We start from the raw sequence: 6,000 nt of genomic DNA on the forward strand, positions 1-6,000 counted from the left end.
GGAAGACCAAGAGTCACCTCTGCTGCAGAGGATAAGTTCATCCGAGTCACCAGCCTCAGAAATCGCAGGTTAACAGCAGCTCAGATTAGAGACCAGGTCAATGCCACACAGAGTTCTAGCAGCAGACACATCTCTACAACAACTGTTAAGAGGAGACTTTGTGCAGCAGGCCTTCATGGTAAAATAGCTGGGAAACCACTGCCAAGGACAGGCAACAAGCAGAAGAGACTTGTTTGGGCTAAAGAACACAAGGAATGGACATTAGACCAGTGGAAATCTGTGCTTTGGTCTGATGAGTCCAAATTTGAGATCTATGGTTCCAACCACGATGTCTTTATGCGACGCAGAAAAGGTGAACGGATGGACTCTACATGCCTGGTTCCCACCGTGAAGCATGGAGGAGGAGGTGTGATGGTGTGGGGGTGCTTTGCTGGTGACACTGTTGGGGATTTATTCAAAATTGAAGGCATACTGAACCAGCATCTTGCAGAGGCATGCTATTCCATCCAGTTTGCGTTTAGTTGGACCATCATTTATTTTTCAACAGGACAATGACCCCAAACACACCTCCAGGCTGTGTAAGGGCTATTTCACCAAGAAGGAGAGTGATGGGGTGCTACACCAGATGACCTGGCCTCCACAGTCACCAGGCCTGAACCCAATCGAGATGTTTTGGTGTGAGCTGGACCGCAGAGTGAAGGCAAAAGGGCCATCAAGTGCTAAGCATCTCTGGGAACTCCTTCAAGACTAGAGTTGAGCGATACCGTCCGATACTTCAAAGTATCGTATCGGATGGTATCGGCCGATCTTTAAAAAAAGTATCGGTATCGCCGATTCCGATACCGGAAGTCCCATTCAAGTCTATGGGACTTCCGGTATCGGAATAAGAAAAACCCTTTCCTGCCCTTGTACAGCCTCTCTGGGGTCTGTACGGGCCTTTCGGGGGGCTGTGCCGGCCTGCCAGGGGGTCTGTGCAGGCTCCGGTGGTCTGTGCCGGCCTGCCGGTGGTCTGTGCAGGCTCCGGGGGGCTGTGCCGGCCTGCCGGGGGGCTGTGCCGGCCTGCCGGGGGGCTGTGCCGGCCTGCCGGGGGGCTGTGCAGGCTCCGGGGGGCTGTGCCGGCCTGCCGGGGGGCTGTGCCGGCCTGCCGGGGGGCTGTGCAGGCTCAGGGGGTCTGTGCAGGCATCGTCCGATGGGACTACAAGTCCCATCGGGCGATGCCTGCTACCATGACAGTGATTGACACATTAGCCAATGATGGGACAGTAGTAGTCCCATCATCCGGCTAATGTGTTAAATGTAAAAAAAAAAAAAAAAATTACATGCTACATACATACAACATGCATACTACATACATGCTACATTCATACTACATACTACATACATGCTACATACATACTACATATATACTACATGCAACATACATACTACATATATACTACATGCATGCTACATACATACTACATGCTACATACATACTACATGCTACATACATGCTACATATATACTACATGCATGCTACATACATACTACATATATACTACATGCATGCTACATACATACTACATGCTACATACATGCTACATATATACTACATGCATGCTACATACATACTACATATATACTACATGCATGCTACATACATACTGCATGCTACATGCATGCTACATACATACTACATACATACTACATGCTACATACATACCACATATATACTACATACATACAATACATTCATACAATACATACATAGACATACAGTACATATAACATAGAGTAACATACTTACCAATACTTGTCACATTGTTCCCCGAAGCCATTGTCGTCTACGGAATAAATATTAACATAACAAACCACAAAAATACTCACCCACGATCCGAAGCAGTCCACGAGTGTGTCCCACGACGATCTTGGGTAGAGAACGGCAGCATCAGATGATGCTGCCGTTCTCTACGGGCTGCAGGAATCCAATGACGGAAGGTAGGTATCCTTCCGCACTGTATTCCTCCGCCACTTAAAAAAAAAAGTCCCTAGTCTCACTTTATGCCATTGCTGCGTGGGAATTTCCCACACAGCAATGGCATAAAGTGAGACTAGGGACTTTTTTTTTTTAAGTGGCGGAGGAATACAGTGCGGAAGGATACCTACCTTCCGTCATTGGATTCCTTCAGCCCGTAGAGAACGGCAGCATCATCTGATGCTGCCGTTCTCTACCCAAGATCGTCGTGGGACACACTCGTGGACTGCTTCGGATCGTGGGTGAGTATTTTTGTGGTTTGTTATGTTAATATTTATTCCGTAGACGACAATGGCTTCGGGGAACAATGTGACAAGTATTGGTAAGTATGTTACTCTATGTTATATGTACTGTATGTCTATGTATGTATTGTATGAATGTATTGTATGTATGTAGTATATATGTGGTATGTATGTAGCATGCATGTAGTATATATGTAGTATGTATGTAGCATGTATGTAGTATATATGTAGTATGTAGCATGTAGCATGTATGTGGTATGTATGTAGCATGCATGTAGTATATATGTAGTATGTATGTAGCATGTATGTAGTATATATGTAGTATGTAGCATGTAGTATGTATGTAGCATGCATGTAGTATATATGTAGTATGTATGTAGTATGTATGTAGTATGTATGTAGTATGTATGTAGTATGTATGTAGCATGCAGTATGTATGTAGTATGTATGTATGTAGTATATATGTAGTATGTATGTAGCATGCATGTAGTATATATGTAGTATGTATGTAGCATGTAGTATGTATGTAGCATGCATGTAGTATATATGTAGTATGTATGTAGTATATATGTAGTATGTATGTAGTATGTATGTAGTATGTATGTAGTATGTATGTAGCATGTAGTATATATGTAGTATGTATGTAGCATGTAGTATGTATGTAGCATGCATGTAGTATGTATGTAGTATTTTTTTTTTTTTTTTTTTTTTTTTAACATTTAACACATTAGCCGGATGATGGGACTACTACTGTCCCATCATTGGCTAATGTGTCAATCACTGTCATGGTAGCAGGCATCGCCAGATGGGACTTGTAGTCCCATCGGACGATGCTTGCACAGACCCCCGGACATCAGCACAGCCCCCCGGCAGGCCGGCACAGCCCCCCGGCAGGCCGGTACAGACCCCCACAGGGTGCACAGACCACCGGCAGGCCGGTACAGACCCCGGGCAGTCCACACAGCCCCCCGGCAGGCCGGCACAGCCCCCCGGCAGGCCGGCAGAGACCCCCGGAAGGCCCGAAATGACGGCGCATCATGATGCGCACACACCGCGCATCATGATGACGTCAGGCCGTCAATCAACTGAACTTCCGATTCCGATGCCGAATTCCGATATTGAAAAAATATCGGAAGTCGGTATCGGAATTCCGATACAGCAAGTATCGGCCGATACCCGATACTTGCGGTATCGGAATGCTCAACACTATTCAAGACTATTGGAAGACCATTTCCGGTGACTACCTCTTGAAGCTCCTCAAGAGAATGCCAAGAGTGTGCAAAGCAGTAATCAAAGCAAAATTTGTCTACTTTGAAGAAACTAGAATATAAGACATCCAGTATTTTCAGTTGGTTCACACTTTTTTGTTAATCATATAACTCCACATGTGTTAATTCTTAGTGTAGATGCCTTCAGAGTGAATCTACAATTTTCATAGTCATGAAAATAAAGAAAACTCTTTGAATGAGAAGGTATGTCCAAACTTTTGGTCTGTACTGTATCTATCCTGGCCCCCCATATGCATCCATCTAGGCCCCCCACATGTATCCATCCTGCCCCCCCGTAATGGGTATCCATCCAGGCCCCTTGTCCTGCCCCTCCCCCCGTGTGTGTATCCATCCTGGCCCCTTGTCCTACCCCTGGCCCCCATATGTAACCATCCTAGCTCCCTCCCGTACATGTATCCATCCTGGCCTCCCTCGTACATTCATCCATTGTGGCCCTCATGTATGTGCATCCATCCAGGGCTCCCCCCTTCCCTGTATGTGCCTGCATCCAGGCCCCCCTCCCCTGTATGAGCATCCATCCAGACCCCCCATCCCCTGTGTGGGCATCCAACCAGGCCCCCCCCTGTATGTGCATCCATCCACCCCCATCCCCTGTATGTGCATCCATCCTGGCCCCCCCATTATGTGCATCCATCCAGGCCCCCCGTTATGTGCATCCATCCAGGCCCCCCCGTTATGTGCATCCTTCCAGGCTTCCCCACGTTATGTGCATCCTTCCAGCCCCCCCCTGTTATGTGCATCCTTCCAGGGCCCCCCCGTTATTTGTATCCATGCAGGACTCCCCCCGTTATGTGCATCCTTCCAGGGCCCCCCCCCTTATGTGCATCCTTCCAGGGCCTCCCCCGTTATGTGCATCCATGCAGGCCCCCCCTATGTGCATCCTTCCAGGCCCCCCTGTTATTTGCATCCATGCAGCCCCCCTCGTTATTTGCATCCTTCCAGGCCCCCCCTTATGTGCATCCTTCCAGGGCCCCCCCCTCCCGAGAGAGAGAGACAGAGAGAAGAAAAAAAATCTTTCACTCCTACCTGCCTGCACTCCCAGCGGTGGCACTGGCATCCTCCTCCTCCACTGCAGGTCGGCGGCCGGCGAGCTCATTGCAAAATGGCCACCGACATAGCAGAGGCCAGCGTTGGATGTGTGCGCCCGTTGCATGAAACTGACGTCATACGCCGGGCGCACACATGCCACTATCAATTGGGACGCGCGCCTCAGCGGTTCAGGTAATGAACGCTGCGTGCGCGCCTCCCTGCTCTTTTAAAGGGCCCACGCCCATTTTTTTTCTTCTCCTCCTCTGGCTGGCTCCTTCCCACAGCCAAGGGGAGGGCCTACTGGGGGTTTCCCGGTACCCCGCCAGGCCAGACCGAGCCTGCTTCTTTACTATCTGTGGACGGGGAGTACTCAATTAGCTGGTCATTGAGGAATATGCTGGGGCATTCAGAGTTGAAAAGTCCATTTGATTTATTAAGACACAGCATAAACCGATTCTCAGGTACTTGGTAATATGCAGCACCTCGTGCATTGTCCGGCAACCGTTTGGCTCTACAGTACCCACAGTCCTCGCTGAGCCCTGATGTGCCTATTACGGGTGACTGTCCGTGATCACCGCACCAGTTCCCATATACCTCTTATCCACAGAGGTGTCCCCTCTGGAGGTAGTTCACAAGCCTCCTCACTATGGCTCACTCTAGCCAGCACTGCCACCCATGCACAAACACACAGGCTCCATCTTGGGTCTTCAGACACACCCCCTGGGGTGGGGTATGTAGGTGACTGGACCCACCCATCTCTCCAATTCACCTGGAAGTCTTCTCAATGTATAGTAAACCTCAGCAGTAGATCTGCTGAGACAAATCAAGCCCAAGCTTCCATCACAGGGCAGGGCCACATACCTCTGTGATACATACCTCCCATTAACGACATGGGCAGTCGCCATGCCACAAAGCTTATTCCATGAGTTTTATTTTTAAATAAATTCTGTGGAAGCATAGTTGAAAAGCAATGTCTGACTTTCATTTGTTCAGTTTCATAGATTTTTTTATTTTTTATTATTTTTGTCAGATTCACGTTATTTCTGTGACCATTGTGGGTTTTTCTGCCATTAAACGAGGGGTATCAATAATTTTGACCATCGATAATAATAAATGCGCTAAGCAGCTTCCGGGTTGTAACAACTTCCGTCCAGTTGTAACTGGTGACATCACAGCACACCTCTTGCCATGTTAACCCTCAACACACCACTCCTCCTCAACACACACCTCCTCAACACACACTCCTCTCACCAATCACCATCTCCACTCACGTCCACTCACTCTTTCACTCCACATATGACCCTTTCTCTCACTTCGTCTCTCATACTCACGCCGTCATCGCCGCTACTCCACGATCCCCGACATCTTCCGCCAGCGCCATCCTGGAATCCAGACGTTGTCCACGCCGGCGACATGCTCTTGCGGC

Source organism: Dendrobates tinctorius, unplaced genomic scaffold, assembly GCF_039654945.1.
Source record: "Dendrobates tinctorius isolate UK_male_01 unplaced genomic scaffold, ASM3965494v1 ptg000192l, whole genome shotgun sequence".
NCBI classification, from domain to species: domain Eukaryota; kingdom Metazoa; phylum Chordata; class Amphibia; order Anura; family Dendrobatidae; genus Dendrobates; species Dendrobates tinctorius.